This window comes from Protopterus annectens, chromosome 14.part0, assembly GCF_019279795.1.
Source record: "Protopterus annectens isolate FY-2018-M chromosome 14.part0, PAN1.0, whole genome shotgun sequence".
Classification (NCBI taxonomy): domain Eukaryota; kingdom Metazoa; phylum Chordata; order Ceratodontiformes; family Protopteridae; genus Protopterus; species Protopterus annectens.
Window position 1 is genome coordinate 307484675 of NC_056748.1, and position 7619 is coordinate 307492293.

Sequence of the window (7619 nt, forward strand, 5' to 3'; positions counted from 1 at the left end):
CATGCCTGACACTGTGCAAGGTAGACTACCCCTTTTGTGTTGCAGTCGAATCTCCCCTGCACCTCATATTCACCCAGAACAGTGAATGTTGATGTTAACTGTATAAATTTGCAATTGGGGCATCTACCACATTTCTTCATACTTTTGTTCGGTATATAAGGTTTCACATTCCTTTCCAGGCTAGATTTAATGTTGGGCCCCTTTCTATATGTAACTTTAGGTTTATCCATTAATTTGGTCCTAAGGGTAGCATCTTTCTTTAGAAGGGCCCAGTTTTTAATTAAGATGTTCCTGAGGGCACCTGCATCACTAGAAAAAGTTGTTATAAAACTAACATTAAATTCATTTTCTATCCTAGGATTCATGCCTATTATGGTTCTCACCATCTCCCCATTACATTCTTGCATATTCCTATTCAAAATGGGTTTAAAATGGCCTGTCTTTCTCTTCCTTTTCACTTCAACCATGATGTCATCTAAAAAACTAGTTGGGTAACCTCGCTTAAGGAACATGTTTCTCAAGTTTTGACATTCGTTGTCAAAATCCTGGTTAAGGGAATTCATCCTGGCAGCTCTCACAAGCTGCCCTTTCACCACTGCCCACTTTTGATGTACAAGATGGCTACCGGTGAAGTGAAGAAAATCATTAGAATATGTGGATTTTCTGTGTATGCGGGCTACATATCTATTATTTACATTATCCTGAGAGCTGCCACGATGAATTCCCTTAACCAGGATTTTGACAACGAATGTCAAAACTTGAGAAACATGTTCCTTAAGTGGGGTTACCCACTTAGTTTTTTGGATGACATCATGGTTAAAGTGGAAAGGAAGAGAATGACAGGCCATTTTAAACCCATTTTGAACAGGAATATCCTGGAATGTAATGGGGAGATGGTGAGTACCATAATAGACATGAATGCTAGGATAGAAAATGAATTTAATGTTAGTTTTATAACTTTTTCTAGGGATGCAGGTGCCCTCAGCAACATTTTAATTAAAAAACTGGGCCCTTCTAAATGAAGATGCTGCCCTTAGGACCAAATTAATGGATAAACCTAAAGTTACATATAGAAGGGGGCCTAGCATTAAATATGTCCTGGAAAGGAATGTAAAACCTTATATACCCAACAAAGTTATGAAGAAATGTGGTAGATGCCCCTATTGTAAATAAATAAATTTACGAACATTAATATAGCATAAATAAGCAGAATACTATGAACGCTTTGGCTAGACACAAAATGAATGAACCAGGTCACCAGTTTAAATATTTAGTAATTGAGCAACTAGTACCCAACTATAGGGGGGTCCGTGGACTTTGAGGTTAGAGGAGCATGAGCTTTTGTGACAATTGAGGCTCAATGCACACTCCTATCCTGGACTAAATGATTATTGCTCCTTGAAATGTATTTTAAAATTAAAGTCGCTTTTAAGATAAATATGGAATAAGAACACCAAAATTTATGGTGCTTATTCCTGTTTATATGTTAATATATTAACATATTTACATGTATGAATATATATATATATATATATATATACATACATACATACATTTTTTACATCAAATCATAATAATAATATGCTTGTGAATGAATCGTGAATTTTTTGATCATATGACTTGATAATCACATGACTTTTTGGGATGGGTTTGTGATGTCATGAATCGGGAAATGTATTGAAATGTTCTTTTGAATGCCTTTTATTTGTCTGAAGAAGTTCATTTTATTTATGTGAATGAAAGCGCTCACATTAAAAGGTTTTTAAACTATAACTTGGATTATTGGATTATTTGCAGCTTCGAGGTGCCTGGATTCCTGTTTTAGATTATTTGCTTGTGTTTCTTTCTTCTGAGTCTGTTTTGGTCTGATTTGAATGGATATTTTAGAGCTACACATTTAAGGCTCATATGAAAGGGAGGCTAGAGGAATGGTGAGGTTGCAGGGGGTAGAGTTGGCGAAGGTGGATGAGTTTAAATACTTGGGATCAACAGTTCAGAGTAATGGTGAGTGTGGAAGAGAGGTGAAGAAGGGAGTACAGGCAGGGTGGAGTGGGTGGAGAAGAGTGTCAGGAGTGCTTTGTGACAGACTAGTACCAGTAAGAGTGAAAGGGAAGGTCTACAAAAGGATAGTGAGACCAGCTATGTTATATGGGTTGCAGACAGTGGCATTGACAAAAAGGCACGAGTCAGAGCTGGATGTGGCAGAGTTAAAGATGTTAAAATCTGCACTGGGTGTGACAAGGGTAGACAGGATTAGGAATAAGTATATTCGAGGGTCAGCCCAGGTTGGACAGTTTGGAGACAAAGCCAGAGAGGCGAGATTGCATTGGTTTGGACATGTGCTGAGGAGGGATGCTGGGTATATTGGGGAAAGGATGCTAAGGATGAAGCTGCCAGGTAAGAGGAAAAGAGGAAGGCCTAAGATAAGGTTTATGGATGTTATTAGAGAGGACCTGCAGGTGGTTGGTGTGACAGAGCAAGATGCAGAGGACAGGAAGAAATGGAAACCGGTGATCCACTGTGGTGACCCCTAACCGGGAAAAGTCGAAAGAAGAAGATGTTTCATAACACAAGCAGAAAGCTATAATTCAAAGTGGAATGGAATGATGATGAAACAGGAGGGAAATTTAAGAAATAAGGAGTGAGTGGGATTTTGGATGCAGATCATTAAGGAGAATTACAGCCACACAGAATCTTAATATTCATAAAGTAGCAGAAAATATTCTAAGAACTAAGCCAGCACAAGAATGGAGAAAGATTATGCTGATAGGGATGACTGCAATTAGTGGTACTGAGAATAGGCAAGAGGGGGCTGGAATTTATTGGAGGAAACTGGTAAAGGAACCAAGGTACTGAAAGCATATAACTAGAGAGGGAAAGGTAACAGAATAGGAAGAGGCCAAGAAGACATTTTGGGCTGCAGGTTGGAGACTGCCTTCCTTATCAGGGGTTGATATTGGAGTATAGGCACAGATAAAATTATAGGGGAATCCTAAGTGAAAGACTTTCTCTGGTAGAGTTTTAGTTGAATCTAGAACAGAAGCTGCTATTAAAAAGGGATAATTTGTAGGGCATGTACCATATTGCAAAATAAGTATAGTAATCAATCAGAAGAGGTTAGAAAACATTAGGAAGAGAGACTGAATAAGCAATTCAAAAAGAAACAAGTCTAGAAGGTTCAGGATTTTTACTTGGTCTTTACATAGTTGTTCTTATACCTCAAGCACACTCCAAAGAATATTTCCTCTGTTATATAGCAAATGTTGGAGGTGTGATGGGGAGGAAGTAGGTAACTGAGAGCATATGTTTTGGGAGTGTAATGAGTTGGCAGATTTCAAAAATTCCCTACAAAGTGCTTCATTAGGAGTATTGAGTGAGCAAGTGGTGTAACTAAGGAAACTTTCTTTTTTTTTTTTAATCTGAATTGCCTTGCTATGTTTAATTCTAGTGACTGTCAAAAAGCTAGTATCAGAAAATGGAAATAAAACTCCAAAACAACTGTCTTTTGAATTATTGAATATTGTAAGAGAGAGAAAAGAACTGGAAGCAGGATGTTTAGAAAAGGGTAGGAGCAAATTACGTGGAAAGAAATGGAAACTGTGGAAACAGTACATGCAGAATTTTTGCAGGAGGAGTGAGAGTTAAGGGAAGGCAAGAACTGAGCAATTTGTATAATGTTGGATTGATCATAGTTATACAAAAATAAAATGTGATGTATAATATTTGTAATTAGAAACATGTTTGTATGATTTATTTTATGCAAATGTAGGTTTACCTGTGTCTTAAGTGATAATTCATTGAAGGTGTTAAAAATGTTATTAGGTGAAGTATACAAAATGGTGGTTAATCAACATGAAATGAACATTTTAATGGAACAGCTCTATATCTTGAGGCATGAAGTGGAGAGCATTTATTCTGAGACAAATTTCTTTGCTGACCTCCGTATACTGATGACTGCAATTCTTCATATATTTGATAATAATGAGAAATTATTAAAGTTTCATTGGCTCCATTGAGTTATTTGTTAACTGAATAATGCCTATGTGATAGACACAATGGTGACTGACAGGTTAGTGTAATTTTTAAGAATGTTTTTTACTGCTGTGAGTACGCACAGTTTGTGTTAGATTCTGCATTCTTTAATCTTATTGGTAGGCACTTTTTCTAGTTTCTGCAACCTCAAGGACAACAATTTCAGAGTTACAGGCTTTAATGCGCAAGCCACCTTACATTACTTTTCCTCAGGAAACATTAACTGTTCAAAGTATCACTTTTATTAAAATAAATAAGATAGTTCATGACCAGGTTGAGGATGGATGGATGAAATACAAGCTTTCATGTAGAAATTACGCTTCATCAAAGTATTTAAAAGCTCCACCACACATTCCTTAAATAAATAAATTGCATGATCAGTGATGTAAACTTCTCGATTTCAAATTTGGTTTTAAAAGGCAGTAGTCATTTATACCAGACAGATTCAATGCATTTAGCCTGCTAATCCACTCATATTCACAAACTTTAGTTTTATTCAGAATATCACCCTGTCAAACCCCACAAACATTTAATTTACTTATTTATTTAAGGAATGTGTGGTGGAGTTTTTAAGTACTTGATAAAGCACAATTTGTATGTGAAAGCTTGTATTTTTATCATTATTTATATGGTTGTCAACTATCTGGTTTAATTCATAAAGAAAAGATGCAACTGAGATCTAACTCTTCATGACCAGTCCCATTCAATCTATTCAGTTCCCAATTTTCTGTCCTATCTATCAAAATGAAGGTGAGCATCTGCAAGTGCTGGATGCATTTAGGGAATTAAGATAATGTACCAGTAAAACCGTTGCTTTGAGAAAATGACTAGTCCAGTGTTTTGCCTTTTGCCACAACAACTAAAAGAAACTCTTTGATGTATTTATTATTTAAAAAAAGAAAAACTTTTGATGTGTTTTGTTTCAGCACTCCCCCTTGGACAGCAGCAACTTCAGCACCTTAATTAAGAAATGTTTCTGCACGATATAAGAAGCTGACCATAATTTCACCAAACATTAACTGGGAGCACTCTCCAGAGGCAGAAAAAGTGTTGACAGCTTCATAAGGTATTTACCATCATGATAGATCTTTGAGGAGAGGCACAGTACATTAAAGCTACCCTCTGTCCTCCCCATCTTGTTGCAAATTTTCTTATGGTAGTTCTTTTGATCTTATAGTTTTGCAAGTGTTTTTCAATTTAATTTGATTTTTGTACCACTAACATTAGTCTTAGAATTGATGTCTGTTGTTATCACTCTTACAGTATTCCCTTTGGAAGAGATATCCTAGAGAGGATAGCCATACATCCAGCCAGCATCCCAAAGCCTTAGGCCCTTCCAGGCACAGTATGTAAGACATGCAGGTACATAAATGATGTCTGGGTGCCTAATCCTCACAACTTCTTTGCTGCCAGCTTTAATGCTACTTTTTGAATTCGGTCTATCAAGTCATTAACTGTGTTGGTCCAGTACCAAGTCTCCAGCATTTAAGTACTGCAGTGGGACTTTTCCTAATTTCTTTTTGTTTGCTTACAATCTCTTCCTAATAATATAAACCCTGCACTGCTATATTCCCCATCGGACTCCCAGAATCTGCTTGGGTCTGCAACTGCAGAGCTTTTTAAAACCTTAAAAGATAGAGAAGGTTATGCAAGACCTCAAACAAATTTGTCTTTCCCCTATCCTTAGGTTTAAAAGGAATTATTCTTCCAAGTATTTCCTTGTGCATAGACAACAGAAGCCTCTCTTCAGGGGTAAAAAAATCTTCCAAAAGGATGTTTTCAGACAAACCTGCTCTGGATTCTAGCGGTCAAAAGCCCTCATTTCCTGGCAAATCTGCTTCTGTTTGTGTATATTTCCCTACCCCTCTGCCATATTTTGCTTTCTCTCTGGTTAACTCTTCCCTTCCCCAATTGGCAGCAGATCATTACAGATTCATGGGTTGTTTCTATAATGCAAAAAAGTTACTTCATTGGTTGGAAATCCCTTTCACCTTTCTCTGAGATTCCTCAACTTCCTCTTTGCCAGCTTCCTCATTTTCCTCCAATTCTTTAGGACCTTTTGGCTCGGGACTATTTTGGATGGTGTAGTGGTGCAGCAGTTGCATTGTCACCTCACAGCAGGAGGTTTTCCGGTTTGATTCTCTGCTGGGGTGCCTTCTGTGTTGAGTCTACATGTCCTCCCTGCATTCGTGTGGGTTTCCTCCAGGTACTCCGGTTTCTTCCCACAAAAGAAAGACATGCATCTAGAGCATTTCTCCCAGGGCCTCTGCTGAAAATTGGCATTGTTCCAAGTCGGACTTTCCCAGTAAACAAATGTAAAATAAATAAAATAAATTGTGCCTCTCTGGGAAGGAGGAACAGGCTGTCACCCCCCCCCCCCCGATGTTTCTGGTTCTCAGAAAGAAAGGCTATTGGAGGCCCATTCTGGATCTCTCCTTTCTCATCACTTTTCTGAGGGTTTCCTCTTTCAAAATGTTCTCTCTAAACTACTTCATCAGGCCTGTCTGGTCTCGCTAGACCTGAAAGATGCTTATCACATTCCTATTCACCCTCTCTTCAGGTAATTTTTACTGTTCTTTGTTTGTTCTTTGCATTATCAGTGCTATGCTTTGCCTTTTGGTATTTCTGCATCTCCAAGAGTCTTTACCAAATGTTTGTTTCCAGCCACAACATACTGCAGACTGTATGGTATCCAAATTATTCCCTGTATGGATGATCTTCTCATTCAAGTTGTTGACTTTACCATACTTCTGCAGCTAAGTGTGAGGTTCACCCACAGTCACAAAAAAAATGTTCTGACTCCTTCATAGGATCAAGTTTTTCTGGGATGTACAATTTAAACCTTTCCCATGATGGCTTTTCTTCCCAATGCCACTTTCATGATGGCTTTCTTCCAGTCTTTACTTCTTTACAAGTGGTATCCACAAGACAGTTTCTGGGGGCTTTGGGGTACATTGCTTCTACCATTCTTATGATTCATTTTGCGAGACTCTACATGAGGAAGTTTCAGTGGTGTCTAAACACTCCCTGGTTCAACTTTGTCATCCTCTGGAATTTCCCATTCCTGTCTTGCTTTGTCTCAAACAGGAATTTCTGTGGTAGATTCATCTGACATCTCTGAATTCAGGCCTACCTTTTCAAGCTCTTTTCTCCACTCAGGAGCTATATAGAGCTGCTTTACATCTGTAGTTGGGTTTTTTCCAATGATACCAGAATGTTTGGTGTCCCCAACAGCTGGAGGACCACATCATCATTAAAGAAATGAGGGATCTGTGTTTGTCTTTTCAATCCTTGCATTCCCTTTGGATTTCAAGTCATCTGAAGGATTACACGGACGGCACCACTGTCATGTAGTACATAAACATGGAGGCACAAAGTCATGCCTTCTTTGCAGACTAGCTAGCTCTTGTTGTTTGGAAATTTGCTATCTGTCATTATCTGATCCTTGAGGCAGTTTACATTCCCTTAGAGTACAGTCTTGTGGCAGACTGCCTGAACAGGTCCAGGGCAGATCCTCAGAAGTGGATGCTTCACAGAGAGGTCTTCCCGGACATTATCCATCAGTGGGGTACTCTTCGGGCAGATTT

The 7619-nt window shown here is 38.3% G+C and overlaps 1 protein-coding gene across 5 annotated transcripts in view; it reads left to right on the forward strand.

Annotated features, from left to right (window-relative positions):
• IKZF5 (IKAROS family zinc finger 5) overlaps positions 1-7619 on the forward strand; it is a 282876-nt gene that overhangs the window by 45305 nt on the left and 229952 nt on the right. For 4 of the 5 annotated variants that reach the window (XM_044056030.1, XM_044056026.1, XM_044056027.1 and 1 more), the window contains one exon: positions 4959-5098. The exons of the other annotated variant lie outside the window; for it this stretch is intronic. The gene's annotated coding sequence lies outside the window, so the exon portion shown is untranslated. The remainder of the gene's footprint in view (positions 1-4958; positions 5099-7619) is intronic. 5 annotated transcript variants of the gene reach the window in all.